Source organism: Suncus etruscus, chromosome 5 (assembly GCF_024139225.1).
Source record: "Suncus etruscus isolate mSunEtr1 chromosome 5, mSunEtr1.pri.cur, whole genome shotgun sequence".
Classification (NCBI taxonomy): domain Eukaryota; kingdom Metazoa; phylum Chordata; class Mammalia; order Eulipotyphla; family Soricidae; genus Suncus; species Suncus etruscus.
Genome location: NC_064852.1, coordinates 116,524,456 through 116,539,882, shown reverse-complemented (window position 1 = coordinate 116,539,882; position 15,427 = coordinate 116,524,456). Strand labels below are relative to the sequence as shown.

Sequence of the window (15,427 nt, the reverse complement as noted above, 5' to 3'; positions counted from 1 at the left end):
TTCCAGCTCACCTCAGGAAGCTCACCACAAAGAGTGATGAGTTTAGTTAGAGAAATAACTACATTTTGAACTGTCCTAATAATGAGAGGGAAATGGAGAGCCTGTTTAGAGTACAGGCGGGGGTCGGGTGGGGAAGAGGGAGACTTGGGACATTGGTGATGGGAATGTTGCACTGGTGATGGGTGGTGTTCTTTACATGACTGAAACCCAAACACAATCATGTATGTAATCAAGGTGTTTAATTAAAAATTTTTTTGTTTAAAAAATATAATTTACAAAACTCCTCCTCTCTCTCCCTCCCCCCCTCCCTTCCTTCCCCCCCCCACTAATCTGTGGCATAATCTAGGTCGGACTTGGGGTACAGTTGATTAATTTCAGGTTCTCACTCATGTAAGGCCCGTGTTATACCACTTGAGATATCTCCTGGAACCTCAAGAGTTTCTTAGCCTTATTTGTCACCCACACCCCATATATTTCAGAAGATCTTGAACAGGTTTACCTATGTTCATTAAGACACTGCAGCTCCATTTGGGAATTTAGGAATTTAAATGCTTGTTTATTTATTTGGTTTAATAACTTCTTGTGCTGAGATATTCCCATCAATTTGATATGTTTGACTTTTGACTTGCCTTTATATTTAAAGATAGTTTACTATATTATGTGCAGGGATTGAAGTGATAGCACAGTGGGTAGGGCATTTGCCTTACATGCGGCTAACCTGGGTTAGATCCCTAGCATCCCTTATGTTCCCCTGAGCCCACCAGGAGTGATTTTTGAGTTCAGAGCCAGGAATAACCCCTGAGTACTGCCAGGTGTGGCCCAACAACCAAAAATCAAATATATAACGTGCATTGTATCCTCGGTACCTAGATGGGGAGAGTAGCAAAGTCTATTACAAGATGCCAAACTTGATCCAAATTCAAAACAGAAGATTTTCAGTGACAGTTATTTGCCCTATCATTGTTAGTTTGAATTTTTTTGCAACTATCTATTTTTTTATTAAATATATTTATTTAAGTAACATGATCATATTTGGGTTACAGTCATAACCAGAACACCCCCCTTCACCAGTGCAACATTACCCCCTCTCCCCTTCCCATCCCCTACCTGCATTCGAGACAGGCACTCTACTACAGTAATTTGTTTTTATGTTCAGTAAGTTGTATTTTTTTCTTTAAAGGATAAGAGTAAAAAAATATATAGTAAAGGTGTGATGGTGGCAATCACCAATGTTTGCATAGGTCCAGAAAAATGGAGAAAATGGAAAAAAAGTCCTTGACCTGATTACAAAAAGGCCTCACCCCAGAAGTTTATTGGCATAAGACAGACTCTGGTTTCCAGGCATACCAGTCTATCCAACTCCAGTCATTCTCAAGGTCCCGGTGAAACTTTTGCACACTTTAGCTATAGTTGGTATCAGACTTTTATATTTAAAGACTCTGGATTCTGTGCATTTCTTTCGTCGATGTCAGGCTGATGTGGAGCATCCTCTAGTTTCAGCATATCATTAAATGCAGAGCGATCTGCCCTGCATGCAGACTGTTGCTGAGTCGCCTGGGTGTTGGGAGTACTCTTTGGAGTAAGTCAATGCCAAAGCAGTGGTAGGTCTTCTCTGGTAGAGGCTTGGATCCTGGGAACGTTAAAGACAATTGTGGTTGTTTTCATAGATCAGGTGTGTGTGGGCGATGCCCATTCTTCTTAGACCTGAGCCAAATCATTATGCCAATGTTCAGGGTAAAAGGCCTAATTACATTACCAAATTTGTGTTCCCATCTCTATTAGATAAAAACTTGTTTGCATATATATTATTTTCCCATTTTAATGTGCCTATGCAAAAGAGAAGCAATGCCACAAGAAATTGTTGGTGCATCTGGGGGGCCAATGAATAAAGTCCAACATTTCCCGTAACTTGGTATAAACGTGAAATCTATACAGAGTTACTCTTCTACCAGTATTGCTTATAAAACAGATCTCACAGGGGGAAAATCAAACAATCAAATACTAATCTAGTGGGCAAAATTGTCACTATATGAGGATATTTGAAAAGTTACAGATGTAAGGGAATACATCTGGGATATACAAAAGAGATGCATGTGACCCTTTTATGTTTTAAAAAGAAAAAAAAAAGAAAGAAAACAAGGGTATTTGAAGACAACAGGTGATAATTGAGTTTGAGACATGTTTTGCAGCATTACAGAACCCTATATTGTCCTTGAACTAGGGGTTATGCTGAAGCTGATTCCGGTATCATGCAACAGTCCATAGTTTGATGGGGGCATGGCAACTGTCTATTTGTCTAGCTAAGTTTCTGTCTTTGGTCATAGCTATTGTACTGCTTTTGCTGTCAAGCTCGTACCTTTTCTCTTGCTTGCTTTTCCCATAGTCTATAACTAGTTATATACTGTGTTTAAATGTTGCTTGAAAATATGTGTAAGTATCCTACACCATCAATAATCATGCTATCTTTCCTTATGCTCATATTCTTCTTTAGTCTTTCAGAAAAATCATTTCTTGAATACTCTGCAGTTTTGTTGATCTGGTCTTACTTAGCCTTATAGCTTTGGTCGAGGTGTCTGCACTTCTAGGTTTGACTAAGAATGATGTATGTGTGCACCAAGGAACAAACCCAGGGCCTCAGACCTATGAAGCATGTGTTTTCCCACAACCACTGAGCTATGTTCTAGCCTTATAGCTTTCTTTTTGGAAAAAAAAGTTAAAGATTATTTCAGACTTATTAAAATGTCCCAGAGGGGCTGGAGAGATAACACAGTGGTGTTTGCCTTGCAAGCAACCGACCCAGGACCTAAGGTGGTTGGTTCGAATCCCGGCATCCCATATGGTCTCCCATGCCTGCCAGGAGTTATTTCTGAGCAGATAGTCAGGAGTAACCCCTGAGCGCTGTCTGGTGTGGCCCAAAAACCAAAAACCAAAAAAAAAAAAAAAAAAAATAATAATAATAAAATAAAATAAAAGGTCCCAGAATGATAAAAAGTTTTTATACATGAGAGGAAGTATGCATAAATTATTTTATGCATACATCCTAGCTTTCCCATGTGTTAATATTTCATTATATTGTTTTACCATTTTCTCTGTTTGATTTTTTTTTTTAAATTTTTTTTGGGGGGTCACACCTGGCAGCGCTCAGGGGTTACTCCTGGCTCTATGCTCAGAAATCGCTCCTGGCAGGTTTCGGGGGGTGTGTGGGTGGGGGAAATCATATGGGATGCCAGGATTCGAACCACTGTCCTTCTGCATGCAAGGCAAATGCCCTAACTTCATGCTATCTCTCCGGCCCTCTCTGTTTGATTTTTATTGGGGGAAACATTTGTGAGTAAATTATAGGTATGATGCCTGTTTGTCCCCTAAATTTTATTTTACTTTATTTATTTTATCAATTTATTTTAAAAAAGGCATTTTTTTATAACAATGTGATGATCAAAAGGAAATTAGTGCTGATATACCATTATAAACATCTTCATTATTCTTATTTTAATGATGTTTTTATAGCAAAAGAGGACATATTTTTCTTTTCTCTTTTTTTCTTTTTGGGGCCACACTCTGCGATGCTCAGGGGTTACTCCTGGCTCTGCATTCAGAAATCGCTCCTGATTTGGAGGACCTTATGGAATACCAGGAGTTGAACCAAGGTCCATCCTGGATCGGCTGCGTGCAAGGCAAACACCCTACCCCTGTGCTGTCTCTCTGGCCCTCATTTTATTTTTGTTTTCTTTTGTTATCCTCGGCCCTTTTCCTCTTCCCCTCCCCTCCCCTCCCCTCCTCTTCTCTTCCCTTCCCTCCCTTCCCTCCCTTCCCCTCCCCTTTCCCACCCTCCCCTCTCCTTTCCCACCCTCCCCTCCCCTCTCCTTCTCTCCTTTCCTTTCCCATCCTTTCCCATCCTCCTCCCTTCCTTTCTTCCTTCCTCCCTGTTGTACTATTACTGTGGCCCATATTTCTTTAGGCTGTGGTAGGTCTTCAGTCTTTTTTTTTCCTTTTTGTCTTAACATTTTGAAGAGCAGAGATCAGTTATTTTGTAGACTATCTTTTAATTTGGACTTATCTGATGTTTCCTCTTCAGAGTTAGATAATGCATTTTTTTTTTTAGCAGAAATACCTCAGATAATGTTGGTTTCTTTTCAGTTTAGCATGGCAAGGGCATATGATGTCAATTTGCCTCATTACTGATGATGTTAACTTCGATCACTTGTTTAAGGTGATATCTGCTAGATTAAGTTACTGTTTTTCCCTTTGTAATTAAAATGCAACTTGTGAAGAGATATTTGAAACTATGTGAATATCCTGTTTCTCACTAGACTACTTTCAACATTCATTAATGATTCTTGCCAAATGGTAATTTATTTATTTATTTTTTGGTTTTGTTTTGGGTCACATCAGGCAGTGCTCAGGGCTTAGTCTTGGCTCTGCCCTCAGGGATCACTTCTGATGGGCTCAGGAGACCATATGGGATGCTGGAGATAGAACACTGGGTTATCTAAGTGTAAAATAAGTAAACTCCTGATCTTCTGTATTGTTTCTCTAGTCTCTAATGGAGACTGGATTTTTTACAAAGATCATTTTTTTGTTTTTGTTTTTGTTTTTTGGGTCATACCCGGCAGCGCTCAGGGATTACTCCTGTCTCTACGCTCAGAAATTGCTCCTGACAGGCTCAGGGGACCATATGGGATGCCAGGATTCGAACCACCGTTCTTCTGCACGCAAGGCAAACGCCTTATCTCCATGCTATCTCTCTGGCCCCTAAAAAGGTCATTTTTTACAGTTTCTTCCCTCACTCCTCCCTTCCACTTCTGGTGGTTGTACTTGAGGGGCTGCTTCTAGCAGTATTCAGGGAGCTCTGCTCAGGCAGGTGGAATTTGACCCTCTTGCGTGCCAAGTATTGGCTTTACCTCTATCTCTGTGTCCTTAGACTTCTTATTTCTCATTGAACCATAAGGAAGAACTTTTCCTTCTGTTCATTATTTCCCATTTATTTATCAATACTGGTGGATTTTTATTTAATTCAATGGGCTTAGTTATGATTGTCTTTGCTCTCTTTTTGGAAGAGGTGTGGTTACACCCAGAGGTTTGGCCACTCCCAGAGGTGTTCAGGGGATTTGTGGTGTCAGGATTGAGTCCAGGGGTCCTGCATGCCAAGCACACTCCCATCCCTTTGCACCTTACATCTTGAACTGTCTCCTCAGTCCCTTAGTTAAGTTTTTCTTTCTTTTGGGTGGAGGGGCACTTTTGAGGGTGTGGTTCTCGGTTAGTACTGATTGGGGAGTGACTCCTGGCAGTGCTTCCTGGGGATTTTAAGGGGCTTGAGATCTAATTTAGGCCTTTAGCATACTAATCATGCACGCAACCCCTTGAGCTGTTTCCCCAGTCCCAATTGTTCAAGACATAAGTGAAAAGGGGAGAACTGCCTTTTAGGCTCTTAATTGTGTATGATGTTCATTTCACTCTTAAGTCCTCCAGTTCCTAAGGTATTATAATGATTAAACATAATTAAAGACAGGAAAAGGCTAGTTGAATGTTAGTGTAGGTTTACGATATCTAATAAAATGTTGAAATTTGAAGCTGATTTTCAAAAGTGTTTTGCTAGCTTGTAGCATTCTTATTTGGTGGGAATTAGACCTGACTTGGTATAAAGTTATTTACAGTCTTTATTCAGGTATAAATTTTATCCTTTTTTTTTTTTTCTTTTTTGGCGGGGAACCCACACCTGGTGATGCTCTGGGATTACTTCTGGCTTTTGCACTCAATAATTACCTCTGGCAGTGCTCAGGGGACTATATCGGGTAGGGGATTAAACCTAGGTTGGGCATGAGCAAATGCAAGCACCCTACCCACTATAGAATTTCTGGCCCCTAAATTTTGTCCTTTTTACTTAAAAAATATTAATAGATTTGATTAATGGAAGACTGCTAGGAGTGTTGTGTAAAAATGCCATGTGCACATGATACATGGTATTTTTCATAAAATTTTGGATAAATTAATATTTAAAGGCATATTTGGGTGTTCAGTTTGACAGTTCATATATTAAAATTTTAATATTATAAAGAAGATTAGCAAGGTCCCTGTATAGGGATGACACATATTTCTGAAGTGGGCCATTCTGTCATCTTTTGCCCATTTTACTTCTCATGGCCTTATCTCCTACCCTCAGCTAGACCACTGGATCTCTGCTCTGCTAAAGTCTTAACCTAGGAAGGGGGAGGGAGTGTATCCATCCCAGGACCTAGCAGACATAGTTGCTTAACAAGTACTTATTGGATGATAAAAAGCAATAAAAATTACAACATAAGTTGGTTATAATAAGCTCAAGTAAAGCTTGGGTATTTATATGTCCTACTTATTTGTAAGTATATATGTTTTGTAGAGTCAAGTCCTCATTGCTAAATTGACACAAATAGTTATATTTATTTTTACTCCTTTAATATGTGACATTTCCTTATCTTTGTCTTTATGAAGAATAATTTACTGAGCCGGAGAGATAGCATGGAGGTAAGGCGTTTGCCTTCCTTGCAGAAGGACGGTGGTTCGAATCCCGGCATCCCATATGGTTCCCCGAACCTGCCAGGACCGATTTCTGAGTGTAGAGCCCGGAGTAATGCCTGAGCACTGCTGGGTTTGACCCCAAAACAAAACAAACAAAAAATAATAATAATTTATCAAAGATTTATTATTTTTGTTTTTTTTGGGGGGGGTTTTGAGTCACACCTGGGGTTACTCAGGGGTTACTCCTGGCTCTGTGCTCAGAAATTGCTCCTGACAGGCACGGGGACCATATAGAATGCTGAGATTGGAGCCACCATTCATCCTGAATTGGCTGTGTGCAAAGCAAACGCCCTACCACTGTGTTATCGCTCCAGCCTCAAGATTTTTTTTTTCTTTTTTAACCAGCATTTGCTTAAAGAGCAAAGAGAAACCCTAGCACTTCCTTTGTTATTAGGTAGCCTTTCTTGCACCATTTTAAATACAATTAAGGAGATCAAATTTCTTTGTGATTCACCCCCTCTTCACTTTTAATGCTGAGTTTGCTGCTTTTCCTAATGTGTAGTGTATTTCTACTCTTTCCATTTAGATAGGTTTAAAAAATAACTAATGATCTATAGTGAATTGTAGAATATAGAATATCATGTCTTTTCTCAACTAACCAGTGTCCTTAGCTAATGTTAATGTAGTATTCTTTAACTGCAGAATTAGTTTCAAATTGAATGATACAAAGACAGAATTTAACTGTGCCTTGACTGTAAAGTAAGTTCTTTTTATACTACTAACAGAAGAGGTGTTCTTCCATTTTATTAGAGGATAATAATTTCGGCACACATGGCTAACTCTTTTCAGAGTTAATGAACACTGTGCTTATACTGTATCTTAATGAGAATTAAAAAAAATTTAAGTATTCATAATGTGATTTTTCCCAGACAATGATTCATTAGGTAAAAATAGTATATACATTAAAAAACCATTAGAAATTATTGTAACGTTTAATTCATTTGCTAATTGTGAAACTTATTTTGTGTTCTATTTATGCAAATCAGCTCTTAAATTAATAACAAATTTTTCTTATTTATATGAATTATCCTACAATCATTAATTCTACTCTAAATTTTGAACTCAAATTATGCTTGATTTAGATAAAAGTAGTTTAAAACTAGTAACTTAAATGCAACTAGTTAAATAATACAAATATAATAAAAATTCAAGTTTTATAAAGGACATAAACTGAAATGAATGTTTTATAACATTTTTTTATGTTGACAGGACTCTTTCTGTTAGATGTCATTCACCCTATGGAGTATGCAAATGTCTTTTGTTGGCTTGCTAACCAATTTAGCTGTAATGAGTGAGAAGGAATTGGTAAAGATTTCCAATGGTCCTCACATGGTATGTGGTGGCAATAATTGAAAGAAACATGGCTCTAAAAGTGAATCAAAGTTGTTTTTTTAAATTAATTTTAGATTAATTTTCACTACAATAAAATTTCTAATGTAGTTTCACTACAATGGGTGCTCATTTATCTGGTAGCTGAGACAAATACAGTGCACAAAAAACTTGGGCCAAATGTATTAAAAGAAAGATTTTGAAGTGAGAATATACAAAGGAATATTGTTCTGTTACTAAATTTTGTATATTATCTTGTAGTAAGGCCACTTTTACTTCAAGTTTTACATGCTAACTAAAATCATTTTTTTAAAGCTTTTTTCTTTGTTTTTGGGTCACACCCAGCAGTGCTCAGCGGTTACTCCCGGCTCTATGCTCTGAAATCACTCCTGGCAGGTTCGGGGGAGCAGATGGGTGCTGGGATTCGAACCAATAACCTTCTGCATGAAAGGCAAACGCCTTACCTCCATGCTATCTCTTCGGCCCCTTAACTAAAATTATTATTATTATTATTTTTTTGGGTTTTTGGGCCACACCCGGCGATGCTCAGGGGGTTACTCCTGGCTGCTCAGAAATAGCTCCTGGCAGGCACAGGGGACCATATGGGACACCGGGATTCGAACCAACCACCTTTGGTCCTGGATCGGCTGCTTGCAAGGCAAACACCGCTGTGCTATCTCTTTGGGCCCAACTAAAATTATTAAAGTATTTCTATATAGGTTGTTTAGTCCACATATACATATATGTATATGTATATATAATTTAGTCAGTGTTTTCCTTGGTGTTAGTCAATAATTAGTTTTATTAGGTAACAGTTTAGGCTGATATAAATGAGCACTATTTCTAGGGTTTTATTTTAAAGCAAAAAGGTGAGCTGTATATTAATCTTCAGCATATATAGTGTACAGACCTTTGTTGAAGTGTGGGATTAAGGGATCATGTAGCTGTGACTGAGAAGTCTCAACACAGTAATTAACTTAGCATCTTAATGAAAAAATATAATTTAGTTTTTGTTGCTGAATGATTTGAAGATTTCCTACATTTTTTTTATTAGGATTATTCTGTGGTTTTGAAGCAATAAAATGTTGGAAATTGCAGATTGCATAAATGAACACATAGCAAAAAGATCCAAGGTGATTTTTGTCAAGAGCTCTATTGTTAGAATAAATTTGCCTCTGGGTCTTCTCTTTCAGGGAAAGGCTGTAATGCCGAAAAGTTGCCAGGACTTTATTAAACTAATAATGCTGGATTATGTCCAGGCATTCATTTGGTTGAGACTTAGCCTTCTCTGAGTTTCCAAAAAGAGCAGGTGGGAAAGGGAGTGGAGTTGGAATTTGAAGGTGAGATTAATTTTTTACGGTAATTTATTGTATTATATTAAAAGTGCTTTAATACATAAATTAGCTGACTTTTAAATTTAAGACTTTGAAGCCCTCTAAGCTTTTTCTTTTCTTTTTTTTTTTTTAATATGGACCGCTTCACGAATTTGCGTGTCATCCTTGCACGGGGGCCATGTTAATCTCTGTATCGTCCCAATTTTAGTATATGTGTTGCTGAAGTGAGCACCCTCTAAGCTTTTTCTACAGTTGCTAGCCTGCTTTCGTTTTTTAAAACGAGAAGCAATAGTGATAATACTTAACTTTTTAAAATTGGAAGTCTGGTTGTAAATGAAAGCTCTAGAGCAGCCTTTCCAAAAGTGGTATTACTGTGAAGGCGCCCTAAAAGGATGGGGGCTGAGGACAGTAGTGACCTCAGTTTGTAGTTTGTAGTACTTTCTGGATTTTTTTTAGAGAAAACGGATTTTTAGAGGAGGAGGGATGCTGAGTAATTTCTGAAAAGGGAATGGTAAGCCAAATAAATTTTGGAACTTCTGTTCTAAAAAGTTACTATTTTATTCATTAAAAGCAAATAAACAAAAGCAAAATTAGGACCTGTATCCTATCAGCCATATGGTGCACCATGCCAATCAAAAGTAATTCTTGAGTGCAGAGCCAGGAATAACCCCCAAGCACTGACAGGTAGCCCCCCCCCCCTTGGAAAAAAAAACAACAAATCAAAAACAAAACAAAAAACCAAGATTAGGGGGCCAAAACCACAGCAAAGCTGGTAGGGTGCTTGCCTTGCACATGGCTGACCTGGGTATTATCCCGGCATCCCATATGGTCTCCACTAGTAGTAATTCTTTAGTGCAGAGCTAGGAGCAAGCCCTGAGTATTGCCAGATGTGACCTCCTCACCCTCTCCCAAGATTATAGTAGCATTATTTTTATTGCTGAGATTTTTTTCCCCTCTCTTTGTTATGAAAAACTTTGAGCCTATGAAAATACCCTGAACTCTCATAGTGATTCCTGAATATGGAGCCAAGAGTAACCCCTGAACACAGCTGGGTGTGGCACAAAAATAAAGTGTCGAACCTACCACTCATTTTACTTACTTCATATTTATATGGCTATACATTCAGAAATGAAGTATTAAAACATGTACTTACTATTTTTCTTTCTTTCTTTCTTTCTTTCTTTCTTTCTTTCTTTCTTTCTTTCTTTCTTTCTTTCTTTCTTTCTTTCTTTCTTTCTTTCTTTCTTTCTTTCTTTCTTTCTTTCTTTCTTTCTTTCTTTCTTTCTTTCTTTCTTTCTTTCTTTCTTTCTTTCTTTCTTTCTTTCTTTCTTTCTTTCTTTCTTTCTTTCTTTCTTTCTTTCTTTCTTTTTTTTTGCTTTTTGGGCCACACCTGGTGCTGCTTATGGGGTTACTCCTGGCTATGCACTCAGAAATCGTTCCTGGCTTGGGGGACCATATGGTATGCCGGGGGATCGAACTGCGGTCTGCCCTAAATTAGTGTATGCAAGGCAAATACTCTACCGCTTTCACCACCACTCCAGACCTATGTATATTTTTCTTTTTTGGGTGTTCAGGCTACACCTATTGATGCTCAGGGGTTACTCCTGGTTCAATACTTTGTAGTCATTATTGGCTGTGTTTGGGGGCCATATGGATGCCAGAGATTGAACTCAGTTGACCGTGTGCAACACAAATGTTTTACCCACTGTGGAATTGCTCTGATCCCCTGAAAACTTTAATTTAGTGTGATCATTGGGGAAATAAGGACTTGGGGGCTCAAAATACCCAATTTTGCATTTTGCTTTGTGAAACGGTTAAATTATTTAACTTTTCTAGTCTATTTAAAAGGCACAGTTGAACTTAAGTTCCTTTATAACTTTAAAGTATTCATTAGAAGCTCAGACTCTTATAGATTAGTGTTCATTCTACATAATCTGTGAGACAGAGCAAATTAAAAGGGTAAGTCTCCTTGCTCAATAAATAATGGCAACGTGCTGTTAGAGATACTAAAACATATCAGATGAGGTCTTGGAGGACCAGTCCATGGTAGGAAGCTTGCCACATAGTGGAGCAGTGCAGTTAGGGTAGAGAAGGGACTTCTAAGACAATGATAGTTGGAACTGATCACTTGGGGTGCCAAAAGGGGATAAAGTGATATTCAGCATGGTACATACACCTTCATTAACAATAGCACAAACCACAGTGCCATAAATGCAAAAACAGTGGGAGAGAGAAAATGAGATTAAAGAGAAAGAGAAAAGTATGTCTGCTAAGAGGCAGGCAGAGGGGGAGGGAAACTGGGGACATTGGTGGTGAGAAACATGCACGGTGAAGGGTGGTGTACATTGTATTACTGAAACTCAATTATAAACATTTTGAAAAATAGTTACTCCCTTTTTTCCCTGTAGTTTTTCCTTTGACTTGCAATTGGGTTTTCAGATTTTTTTTATATGAAATGTTACTTGTGAATAAAGACAAAATTTTAAATGGTACACATTTTACCTCTCATTTTTATATTTCCCAGTACCCATTTAAAAAGCAAACATAAAAGGCAAATTTATGTGTATATATCAGTGTGTGTGTATATATATATATATTTATATATATATATATTACTCCTTGCTTAACAATCTACCTGTTTAATGACCACTTGCATTTATGACCATATCTTCACCCTTATTTTATTTTATTTTAAATATCCTTTTTTCATCTTATACACTCTACAGTACAGTACTGTGGTTTTTGGTGCTTTAATGTACCTACTTTACTCACTTTATGTTCTGTAATACATCGCAGTACTGTGTGTAAATTACACAAGTTAGTCAGTCTGTCTGTCTGTCTGTCTGTCTGTCTATCTATCTATCTATCTATCTATCTATCTATCTATCTATCTATCTATCTATCTATCTATCTATCTATCTATCTATCTATCTATCTATCTATCTATCAATCATCTCTATCTATCTATCTATCTATCTATCTATCTATCTATCTATCTATCTATCTATCTATCTATCTATCTACCTACCTACCTACCTATCTATCTACCTATCAATCTATCATCTATCTATCAATCATCTACCTACCTACCTACCTACCTACCTACCTACCTACCTACCTACCTATCTATCTATCTATCTATCTATCTATCTATCTATCTATCTATCTATCTATCTATCTATCTATCTATATCTATCTATCATGTCATCTATCTATCCTATATAGTGAGTAGGTTACTTCCCTTCCATGTCGTTGACCTGGGTTCAAGCCCTAGTACCTCCAGCCCTCCAGAAATAGTCACTGAACAAAAGAACTAGTAGTAAGCCCTGAACACAAACAAATTCATTTGTAGGATTTCTGAAATTGCTTAATCATATTTTGTAATTTAAACATATTAGCAATTTGTCTTTTTGCCAGAATAATAGAAATATGGTACAAAATTAACTCAACTTTTTTTTTTTTTTTTGGTGGTTTTTGGGTCACACCCGACACTGCTCAGGGGTTATTCCTGGCTCCAGGCTCAGAAATTGCTCCTGGCAGGCACGGGGGACCATATGGGACACGGGGATTCGAACCGATGACCTCCTGCATGAAAGGCAAATGCCTTACCTCCATGCTATCTCTCCGGCCCCAACTCAACTATTTTTACTTTACTGTTTGATATAAGCATATTTTACCAACATTCTACCTTTGGCTTTATAAATAATGATGTGGATTTCCCTGTTTACCTTCTTAATATGTCATCAGGTTCAGTACTAGTAGTTGCTTAAAACAGGCAGATTAATTGGAATAAGAATGAATGCCTCCTGCATTCTAAGTAACTGGAACTCCCCTTGCCAGATGAGCATTAATAAAATTTTTCTTTGTGTTCTGTAACTGAATAAGAGACTTAGTATTATTATTTTTGAGAATATTTGCTAGTTCTTTTTTGATTACTTTCAATGGGATCTCAGTTTGTTAGCTCTGGGTTAAGGGATTATATGTTATTTTTTTTGGGGGGGGGGGTTTCACATCCAGCAGTGCTCAGGGGTTACTCCTGGATCTGTGCTCAGAAATCACTCCTGGCAGGCACAGGGAACCATATGGGATGCCGGGATTCGAACCACCGTTGCTACATGCAAGGCAAATATACTATTGTGCTGTCTCTCTGACCCCAGGAATTATATGTTATTAAACATTTGCACAGTAGTAAATTGTTTAAAAGACATTTAAGTAATTATTAAAAAAAAAAGACATTTAAGAAACAGACCAGACAGGAGTTTCATTGTTCTGTTTTCTGGGACAAGAACATAATTTTATGTGTGGAATATTTTTAACAAGTTAAAATTGCTCTCTAGATATAGCTTATGAATCCATTATTAGCTTATTTTTTGTTTTAAGTGGAAACTGTACAAAGTTAAACATGAACGAAAAATAAACCAATGTGTCAAAGATTGGCAGGCTGTTTCATTCCTTTAGTTTGGAATTAGGCACAGGGTAGAGCTGGCAAGTGGTAATTTAAATATTTCACTTTTTTTTTGCTATTGTTCCGTTGTTTCTACACAAAGGTGGCAATAATAGTCTTAGAAATGGGGGCCAGAGAGATAGCATGGAGGTAAGGCGTTTGCCTTTCATGCAGGAGGTCATCGGTTCGAATCCCAGCGCCCCATATGGTCCCCCGTGCCTGCCAGGAGCAATTTCTGAGCCTGGAGCCAGGAATAACCCCTGAGCACTGCCGGGTGTGACCCAAAAACCACACACACACACACAAAAAAAAAAAACCAGAAATGAAAAGCTGGGGCTGGAAGGATAGCACAGTGGTAGAGCATTTGCCTTGCATGCGGCCCATCCAGGACAGACTTTGGTTCGATCCCTGATGTCCCATATGGTCCTTGAGCCAGGAGCGGTTTCTGAGCGTATAGCCAGGAGTAACCCCTGAGCGCCACAGGGTGTGGCCCAAAAAGCAAATAAAAAGAAATGAAAAGCTGTGGTGATGCTGTAATAGGTATTTGCTGAGGTTTGGGTTAGTGTACTTGAGTACTCTTTTTCAGGCATTATTCTTTATGCTTGTATTTCTTTTTAAATTATTTTATTTCTTTTTAAACTTTATTTCTTCTTCTTCTTTTTTTCTTTTTTTGGGTCACACCCGGCACTCAGGGGTTACTCCTGACTCTACACTCAGAAATTGCCCCTGGCAGGCAGCGGTGACCATATGGGGATGCCAGGATTCGAACCACCGTCCTTCTGCATGGAAGACCAAACGCCTTATCTCCATGCTATCTCGCTGGCCCTAAACTTTATTTCAACATGATTTACAAAGTTGTTCTTTTTTTTTTTTTTTTTTGGTTTTTGGGCCATACCCAGCGATGCTCAGGGGTTACTCCTGGCTGTCTGTTCAGAAATAGCTCCTGGCAGGCACAGGGGACCATATGGGACACCGGGATTCAAACCAACCACCTTAGGTCCTGGATCAGTTGCTTGCAAGGCAAACACTGCTGTGCTATCTCTCCGGGCCCTCAAAGTTGTTCTTAATACAGTTGTTTTAGGTATTCAACATTTCAGCACCAATCCTGCCATCGATATGGCCCTATTCTACCGAAGTCTCCAATTTCCCCATACCTCCTAAGTCTGCCCCCCCAAAAGGCACAAAATAATTTGCTTTAACACACACTAAAACAAAATCACTCTTGCAGTAATAATTTCCTTTATGGTGGGAATGGACGGGATGGTACATGCATGCTGCCTCTTTTAGGTTGTACACATATGCTGGCTCTCTGAGGTTGCACAGATATGCTGGTCCTCTGGTTGCACACATGTGCTATGCTTGTATTTCTTCTGTCCACATGAAACTTCGTATTGGTTATTATAAATCTTTGTGTGACCACTTAAATTCAAGTACTTTTTCTTTTTCGTTTTTGCTTTTGGGGCCACACCTGGTTACGCTCACAGGTTACTCCTGGCTCTGTGCTCAGAAATCACTCCTTGCAGGCTTGGGGGTCCTGGGATTCGAACCACTGTTCATCCGAGGTTGGCCGCGTGCAAAGCAAACGCTCTATCGCTGTGCTATTGCTCCAGCCCCCGTTATGGTGATTTTTTTTCTTTTTTTTTTGGTTTTTGAGCCACACCCGGCAGTGCTCAGGGGTTACTCCTGGCTGTCTGCTCAGAAATAGTTCCTGGCAGGCACGGGGGACCATATGGGACAATGGGATTCGAACCAACCACCTTTGGTCCTG

General features: G+C 38.5%; 1 protein-coding gene and 2 non-coding genes across 3 annotated transcripts in view; 2 read left to right on the top strand and 1 right to left on the bottom strand.

The window, feature by feature from the left end:
* BMPR2 (bone morphogenetic protein receptor type 2) overlaps window positions 1-15,427 on the top strand; it is a 162,731-nt gene that overhangs the window by 33,162 nt on the left and 114,142 nt on the right. The gene's annotated exons all lie outside the window — the stretch shown is intronic.
* Window positions 6,010-6,114, top strand: LOC126009896 (U6 spliceosomal RNA). The gene has a single exon (XR_007496069.1). It is a non-coding gene; the product is annotated as a U6 spliceosomal RNA (small nuclear RNA).
* LOC126009837 (U6 spliceosomal RNA) lies at window positions 9,344-9,447 on the bottom strand. Its single transcript, XR_007496027.1, has one exon. It is a non-coding gene; the product is annotated as a U6 spliceosomal RNA (small nuclear RNA).